Source organism: Jaculus jaculus, chromosome 15 (assembly GCF_020740685.1).
Source record: "Jaculus jaculus isolate mJacJac1 chromosome 15, mJacJac1.mat.Y.cur, whole genome shotgun sequence".
NCBI classification, from domain to species: Eukaryota; Metazoa; Chordata; class Mammalia; order Rodentia; family Dipodidae; genus Jaculus; species Jaculus jaculus.
This window is the reverse complement of record NC_059116.1, coordinates 31292395-31301959: the sequence shown is the minus strand read 5'-3', so window position 1 is coordinate 31301959 and position 9565 is coordinate 31292395. Positions and strand designations below refer to the sequence as shown.

Sequence of the window (9565 nt, the reverse complement as noted above, 5' to 3'; positions counted from 1 at the left end):
AAAATATTTCTTCAATTAAAAATGTTCTTATACTCCTGTGGACTAATTATTCAGACACTGATAATTACTGATTTGTTTCTGCCACAATAACAATGTCTTTTCTAAAATTATAAAATCTTATGTGAAGGGTATTATATCTAAAGATATTTTGGTCACAATAATATTTGAAATAAGACCATGTTGAATATATCAGTAGTTCTTACATTGGTAATTAATTGAAAGGCATTCTCTATTCTTTCAATAAATAATGCTGACTTACTGGTTGGTTACCTATTTACAGGCTATTTTTCCTCCAGAGCTATTGCCACACACTTCTTAACTTTTGATTGAGAAATACTAGATGTTGATATATTTCAATTTCTATTGATAATATTTAGGGGAGAGTATACTTGACTTCTTGTTATACAAATATCTAACTGGACAATAAGATTTCCATTTTTCTCACCTGTAGTATGTGTATATCTCAGTTATGAAACAGACTTGAGGGCTTATTATAGAAAGACAGATTTTGTTTGTGCATGCGATATGGTACATTAGTCATGTGCATGTACATATGTGTGCAGATACATGCTCTTTGTGTACTCGTGTGAGGGCCAAAAGAGAACCTTGTCGTCCTTACCTTTCACTCTTATGTGTTGCTTCCTTAAGGCAATTTCTTAACCTAGAGTTCATTGTCAAATTGATAGCAAGCAAGGCCCAGTGATTCTCCTGTCTCTGCCCCCTATAGGATTGGGGTTACAGATGTGCATGCCCATGTCCAGCTTATTACATCTGTTCTGAGAATTGAACTTTGGTGGACTCAGGCCCTCATGCCTATGAAGCAAACATTCTTATCCATTGAACCATTTTCCTACAACCCCTTAGAAATATTTTAACAATTAAATTTCTTAATAACAACTGAGTTTGTTTCATTTTAAGACATTTTAGGTAGCATATATTTATCATTTTTTGTTTTTCTCAATACATCAGACATTTTACCACAAAATTTAACATTTTTAATAATTTTAAATTTTGGTTATTTCTGATTTTTATTTATTTATTTAGTAAATTAGTTAGTTATCTATTTATTTATTTACTAGAGACAGGGAGAGTGAGAATGGGTGTGCTAGGGCCTCTAGCCACTACAATTGAATTCCAGATGCATGTGCCACCCTGTGCAGATGGCTTATGTAGAACCTGAAGAATTGAACCCAGGTCTTTAGGCTTCATAGGCAAGCACATTAACTACTAAGCCATCGCTCCAGCCCAAGATTATTTCTATTTTGTTACTGAATATTGCCCAAGGTGTGACCACCTGAATGGAAAAACCCTATGTAGTCTCAGGGTGGCCTTGAACTCATAGTGATCCTCTACTTCTGCCTCTTAAGTGCTAGGACTAAAGATGTGTGCCACAACACCCAGATTGTTATAGTGATTTTTGGTTTTCCATCCTGTAGCCTCTTGAGCACATTTGTTCATTTCATGAGTGTGAAGTATTCTACCCAGTATTATATGTAGTGTGGTCTTAAAGCTAACTTTTATTGATGAACGTTTTTCTTTCTCTTGCTTTTATGAGGGATAATTTTGTTGGGAAAGGTAGTTTGAGTTGGCAGTCATGATATTTCAAAATTTGAAATACTCCACTGCATGTCCTTCTGGACTTTCAGAATTTCCATTAAAATAAAAAATCAGGTGCAGGGCCTGGAGAGATGGCTTATTAGTCCAAGGCACTTGCCTGCAAGGCCAAAGGACCCAGGTTCGATTCCCCAGGACCCATGTAAGCCAGATATAGAAGGTAGCACATGCATCTGGAGTTTGTTTGCAGTGACTAGAAGCCCTGGTATACATACTCTCTCTCTGTCTTTCTCTCTCTTTCTCTATTTCAAGTAAATATAAATATAAATAAAACATTTTTAAAAATCAGAAGCAGCTGGGCTTGGTGGCAAAACCTTTAATCTTAGCACTTAGGAGGCCGAGGTAGGAGGATTGCTATGAGTTCAAGGCCATCCTGAGAATACACAGTGAATTCCAGGTCAGCCTGGGCCAGAGTGAGACCCTACCTGGAAAAAAAAATCAGATGCAATTCTGATGGACTTACCTTTGTAAATGCTGAACTGCTTTTCTTTTGCAGCTTTTAAGTACTCTTTCTTTGTTTTCTGTGTTTGCCTTTCAGCTACAGTGATGTGGACACTTCCTCTCAGAGCTTGTCTATGGTGCACTGCATGCATCCTGTATTTTGATGGGTATCTTTTTGAAAGCTTAGGAAAATTTTATTCTATAATTTTATTGAAGATATTCTATATGTGCCTGGTCTAGATCTCTTCCCTTTCTTTTATGCCCATGACCCAAATTTGTGTTCTTTTTAAGGTATCTCACATTCCCCTCATGTTCTGTTTACAACTTTTTTTGAACCTGACACTCAGTGTGCAATAAGCCATGCTGGTACCATCGTTAGCCTCCTCTCTGTCCTGACCCCCCTGAAGGGACCATCCTCGTTGGGGATTGTGGGTCATGCATTGTGAGGTTAGCCATCAGTCATGGGGAAGAGGCAATGTTCCTGTGCGTAATGTCCCAACTTATGGCTCTAAAAATCTTTCCACCCCCTCTTCTGCAAATTTTCCTGAACCATGTTGGATTTCTTTTAGGTCTACTTAAGTGATGAGCCTCTTTCTCTTTTCTTGTCTGGTTTGGTAAGAGTTGAGTGTTCTCTGGTTCCATCTTCTTCACCCTTGCACTGATACCAGATTCACCAAGAAAGCAACACTCTTGCTTATTTCCCCAATTAATCTATGGTTTCAGCTGGAGCCCTGGTGAGGTGCAATGCACTGATTTCTCTTCAGGTTCTAGGTCCATCTGAAAAAGAGAAGCATGTTCTCCAATGGACAGTGAAGTCAGAACCAGATAAATGGGATAACCGTTATTACTTTAGAGAGAATTTAATAGTGTAGGCCATGTTGTCGTCCAAGATTGGTGGGAGCATGATATTGGAGAGTGAACTCATAGTTTGGATATGGTTCTGACTTGCTTCCCAGTTCCAGCTATGGGTTCCGTTCCACTGAGTAGACCCATGAGCCAATTAAAGAGCAGATGGTTACCCACCATGGCTGTGTGCCACTATTGCACTTGGGTGAGCATCACATCAGGTTGTTTGCTGCTTGAGTAGCTTAGACCATGAGTTGCTTGGATAGATGTTGGTTATTTTCCTCCAACTGCTCATGTAGCACCTTTTGGCAGTAGACAAGCTAACTGTCTGGGGACTGACTTCCAGATTCCAGCGTGGTCTCTCCATGTTCCGTACCAACAGCATACGATGTCTTCAGCAGTAGGGTCTTACCATTAACCTTTGGTGGGTAATGAAGTGCTCTGAGAGAAATTTGTCTTCTTTTGGGAAACTTGTAGGTGTCTCTGATTAACAGCTCATTATGGATGTTAACTGCATACTGGTACTGGGAGTTACAGGCCAGAGCCAAAGGAAAAGAAGGAAGAAGAAGATAGGTAATATGCAATAGAAAGAGAGAAAACCGAGAGAGCGAGAGAGAGAGAAAGAGAGAGAGAGAGAGAGGTAGAGAGAGAGAAAAACAGGAGAAGATTAAGGTTAGTCTTCATCATCTCCTTTCCAGGGCCCTTTGATTCAAGTATTCCCTCTAAGGATCTGATGAAGGTTCAACCATTTAGTCTATCTTTCAGGACATAGGATTTTATGATACTAGTTCCATTTGGGTCCAGTTTTGTGTCCCCTCTCCTCACCCTTACCCTCCCCTCCAGCCCCACCCTCCCTATTGTCTGGTCCTCGAGATGCCTGTTAGGTATGTCAGCATTGATTTCCTCTTTCTTATTCTCAAGTTCTAAAAGTGTGTTCTCCACCTGATGTATTTTCTATTGGTCAAGATTTCTTGGGCACTTTCTCAACGAGTTACTTAATTATTATTTTCCATTAGAGTTATCTTTAGTGTCTCGATCTCTTTATTGTATTCTACTTTAGTTTCTTTGTTTGACATTCTTATTGTAATTCTTATAGGAATTCATTGCATTTGATCATGTCATCATTAAGTTTATTTCACTGGCCACTGAGTTCATTTTTTTGCATATTATCATTCATTTCATCATGCAGTATATTGAGTTCTTTTGGAATAACTTCCATTTTATACAGCCATCTATTGAGTTATTGTCATTATTTTTGTTGCTTCTACTTCATCCTGCTTTTTGATCATGACTTCATTAAATTTGTTCAGCATGCACAATGTAATTGTAGTTTGCAATTCTATGACTAGAGTTTCCACTAATTTTGCATTTGTGACTTCCTTGATGGAACTAGACTTCCTTGGTACTTATATCTTGCCTTGGTGTCTTGCTTTATATGTTGTTGCATTGGGGTTTGCCCATTTCAAGATAGTACTCCTGTTTAATTAAGAATAGGGCACTACAGCTCTTATGGTGTCTGTGTTGGGAGGCCTGGTCAGTCTTGATTGAGGTAGCTGTGGGATGGCAGTCAATCTTTAGTGTTAGGATGGGGACACAGTAATCTAAGAAGGCTCCCTGTGTGGTCTGGCCTACTCAGTGCCCAGGCTGCAAAGAGTAATCAGTTTTGGAGTCCCTACCTAGGGAGATGTAGGATAGGAGGCTGGAGAGTGAGGTGCCAAATGGGTCTGTTCCCCAATTTTATTATTTGGGGCCATTTTTGTTCCTGTATCATTGGGAGTTCAACAGGTACTGATCTGGCTACATTTCTAACTTCCCAGTGTAACCAGCTCTGGAGTCCTCACTTGTGGCAATTGGGGGATTCCTGGATGCTCAGGCTCAGGAGGGAGGTCAGGACCAAGTAGGGATGATCCCCAATCCCAGCATATTTGGGGCAGGGTTATACACGCAGGGTAGGGAGTATGCTTCCTTGAGCCCTGTTTGATCAATCCGCTTTGATATCTTTAGCTTTGGAGGGTGATCATTTCTTAAGTCCCTAATCATATTTACTATTTCTTAAAAGTATATGAGGATCTGAAATCTGGGGCCATGATGTTTATTACTCCTCTCTCAATCATGTTAATATTAGTGGGAGTACAAAGCTGCATGCTTGTTATGCCAGAACTGAGCATTTTAAGGTAGGTGCTAACAAGTTTGATGCCAGCCTGACATGACTAACAAGACCCTCTCTCAACCAAAATGAAATTTGCATTTTACTTTTGATTTCAAATAAGCTCCGTTCTTTTGCATCGTTTCAACTCCAGTGTCATATATATATATATATATATATATATATATATATATATATATATATGGACAATAATCTTTCCTTAGTTGATCTTCCCCTAATCCAGCATTTGTTACTTTATGTGAAAAATATATATATATATATAACCCAAGATACCCATATGTGGGTAACTGAATTTTCTTAATCAATTTGCTAGGGTTGGCAAGATAATATAGCATATATTGGGCAGCATAAACAACAACAACAACAAAAAAAAATTCTCAGTTTTGGAAGTTAAAATTTTGAGCCAAGGTGTTTGCATGGTTGCATTCTTCTGCATCCTCTATCCTGAACTGAAGATGACTTTCTTATGCCTGTGTCTTCCTGAGACCTTTCCTCTTGCACATTTTTGTGTCGGAGACAAACACATGACCAGAAGCAGCTTATGGGAAGAAAGGGATTACTTCAGGCTTACAGACTCCTGGAGAAGCTTCATCATGATGGAGGAAGCTGTCTCACTTCAATGCACAGGCATGTCATAGAGATAACAACAAACTGGCTCTCTATACACATAGTAGCGCTATACTCAAGACTGACCCTCCCTCAACAGGGCTACACCTGCTGAAGACTAAGTAGGAAGTTTGATTTTAAAAAAATACCCTAGGTTCTGGAGCCATCTACACTCAAACCAACACACACCTATGATAAGTTTTCACATTTTATAAGGACACCAAAAATTGAATAAACTGTCTTCACTTTGTATTAATTACTGCTTTACATGTATCATATCCAAATATGGTTTCACTCTAAAGCCCTCAAGATTGTTTGTGCAAGAACATGATCCATTTCACAATTTTTTTTTAATTTAGCTCATTTTTCTAGAACTGTATTTCTCATTTGTTATGTTTACTTGAGGACAAATTTTGACAGTGCTTATCTTACTTAGTATTACTTCCCTGAGTCTGACCCAGTGGCCAAGACAGACTGATACATAAATGAGTGTGAAATCATTTGAAAACATGAACGCATTTCATGATTTAATCAGTTTTTTGATGAAATTTCACTTTTCATATGTTATCAAAAATATGAGCAATGAGGATATCAAACTGCTTTAAAGTATGAATGTTGCCTGATATCTTGAAGGTTATTTTTTTTTCTGTTTTTCAACAAGCTGAAGACACCATATACACATGTCTCCATTTTATCGGTCATCTATTACATCATTCTAATTAGAGAGAAGGAGGAAGTAAGGGGTGAGAGAAAGTAAGGAGTGAGGGAGAAAGAGAAATACAAAGAATGTTTATATTTATGTTTATCCCCTTATATTAATGCTGCTCTTACTTTTGTTTTGAGAAGTTTCTCGTTTCTGATGGTATGACTACTGGAGAGATTCAGAACTCCTCAACATGCTGAGAAGTGATGGTGGAGTGTCCAGCACTGAGACATCTCTACCACACCCTCTGTGGCTAAGGGACCATCACAGATGAAGTGGCAGAAAGAAAGTAAGAGCCAAAGGAAGGAGAGGAGTGCTTTTGAATGTAAGAGCCAGAGTGTGTAGAAATACAATTCTGTAAAGATTTTAGATATTTTTTTAAAAATTTGAATAAAAAAGCCACATACAACTGTTTTCATAGAAATAAAAGCAAGGTGATAAAATTTTAAATATATGACTATGAAATTAATCCTAAATTCAAAGGAATGAGAAAGAATCCATTAAAATCATAACATAATATCATTATCTAATAGCTTTCATTTTCCAAATGCATAAAATTATGCATAGATCTCTCTCTGGTCAAACAAGTTCTTATAGAAATTTTCCATTTAAATCCCTACAAACAAGCATGCTGTGATTTAAAAAAGAATTAAAAACAAAATGCAGCAAAGTAGCATAAACCTGCAGCTGCTCCCTGATCCTAAAACTGTCTTGCCTTTAACCCTATGACACACACTTTCTCCAAGGGCAACCTTGAGAATACAGCAAAAAGCCAAATGCTGTGAGTCTGACACTTTCCATCACAGAAACATCCCAGGAGGAGCCAGTCATCTCTGAAGTCTGAAACCCTACGGCTGTTTTTCATATGAGCTGCTGGTGCACTAGAAATAACAAAGGTAGGAGCAGCAGGGCGGCCATTTTTTCTTTAAAAAAGAGAAAGGAAAATAAATGGTCTAATTATAATAAATATATGGTATAATTATGATAAATCTATTTGATATTATATTAAATATCATATGATAAAAGATGGCAGTGTTGTATTAACTCCTTGTGTTGAACCTGCACATATGTTATGAAGTGAGAGATTGCATGAAGTAAGCCCTTTCTGTCTGAAGGAAGGAACCATAATGCTAATCTTGGAGGAACCATCACAATATGTGTAATAATGGCCACAGACAGAGATGGTATGGTGGGTATCATCCTTTTCATGTAAGATTTGTTGATAGGGGTGAGAGGAAGCCTACATCATATACTGTTCTTTCTCTCTTCCTTTCTTCTTCTTCTTTCTTCTGCTTTTACAATATTGCACCAAATCTGAAGACGAAGGACATTAAGAAAGAGGTCCACCCCAGTCTTTGGGATCTGGAGCAGTTACTCTTCTTCCTGTGCTAGCATTGTTACAAGTACACTTTTTTTCTTGTATGTGTGTGGTGTGTGTTCATTTGCATGTATCTGCACATGTGTGTAAACACACGTGTGTGTGCCTGTGGGTGTAGGTGTTCTTACACCTATTTGCATGTATATACACTTGCACTTACTTATGTATGTACATGTGGATAGGTGCACTTATGCATGTGTGTACAAGCACACATACACATATGTATGTGTAGATGCATTTACATGTGTGTGTATGTGTGTGTAGGGCAGAAATGGACATTGGTGTCTTCCTCAGTCACTCTCTTATTCTCTAAGACAAGGTCTCTTCCTGAATCTGGAACTCACTGACTCAGCTAAACAGGCTAGCCAGCAAGCTCCAGGGATCCACCTGTCTCCTCCCTTAGCCTCCTCAGTGCTGAAATCATGCTGTGTCATATCACAGCCTGATGATTTATTTGGTGTATTTTACCCTCTGAGCCTCCTGTCCATACTCCTGAAATTGTATTTGTGAGATTCCATGGAAGTACCCCTATTCTATATAGTTTCACCCTGAGTCTATTAAATGCTTGATATATGTTTATATGCAATTCAATGTGGAGTACCTATTAATACATCAGTATATACTCAGTAAACAAGCACATTTGTGCCAAATGTACACACGTGCATTCATATGTTATTAAAATGGATATTAGTTCATGTACATCAATAAAATTGGACTATTTGGAGAAAGAGATTTGGGGTCATAAGAGTCTACAACATATGGAAAATTTCAATTGGTAATTATGTTCTTTCAAAAATATAAGAATATGGCTTGGAATGGTAGTTATGCTTTAAAGCCTAGAACCAGAACCAAGCAGGCAAAGGCAGAAAGATTGTCACAAGTTTGAGATTGGTCTAGACTATATAGAGAGTTCTGGGTGAGTTAGGGCTACAGAGAAAGGCCCTTTCTCAAAAGAAAAAAAAAAAGTAAAATAATGTAAACCTTCATGAGGAGAAAATTAGGCAATCACAAGTAATGCTTAACATTACAACTAGTGCAAAAAATTAGAATGCAAAAAAATTAGGATTGGGCAGTCTAACCAGTACTTTGCTCACTGAAGGAAAGAATTAACTGGTCTTTTTCAATGTGTGTGTGTGTGTGTGTGTGTGTGTGTGCTATGTGTGTGTTTGGTATGTGCTGTGTGGTATTTGTGAAACTATACTTGTATGTGTCCTGTGTATATGTACCATTCATTCACCTATGTTTCCTGATCTTGCTTGTTTTGCACCCCAGAAATCTCCAGTATCTGATCCTCTCAAGGCTGGAATTATAGGCATGCTTGGCCATACTGATGTTTTTATGTGGGTTCTGGGGGAATCCAACTTAGGCATTCTCAGGCCTCCTCAGGCCCTCATGCATGGGTGAGAAACACTCTCATTTATTCAACAATCTCCTAGTCCCCGAATTTGAGTCTTAAAAGCATTCACAATTCATATGAATTACATAATAGCAAAAAAACCGAGGGACTTAAAGAATACAAGAATACTTATAAACACATTAATGTAAGGAATCCCTTCCCTATTTTCTCCAACCAAGCCTGGACACTGAGTTTTACTTATTATTGGACAAATGAATGCTTTTGGAAAGATATTTTAAATGTATTCACTTGTAATGTATGTATGCATGTATGTATGTATGTATGGATGGATGGATGGATGTGTGTGTGTATAATGGTGTTTGGGAGTTTATGGGGCATGGCTGGCTGTAGAATGAAAGACAATCAAGGGAAAATATAATATGATGGGAATCATCATGGTAATGAGCTTCATCC

The 9565-nt window shown here is 38.1% G+C and overlaps 1 pseudogene; it reads right to left on the bottom strand.

The window, feature by feature from the left end:
* Positions 1-7675: 7675 nt before the first annotated feature.
* LOC123455225 lies at positions 7676-7802 on the bottom strand (annotated as a pseudogene).
* Positions 7803-9565: the final 1763 nt, after the last annotated feature.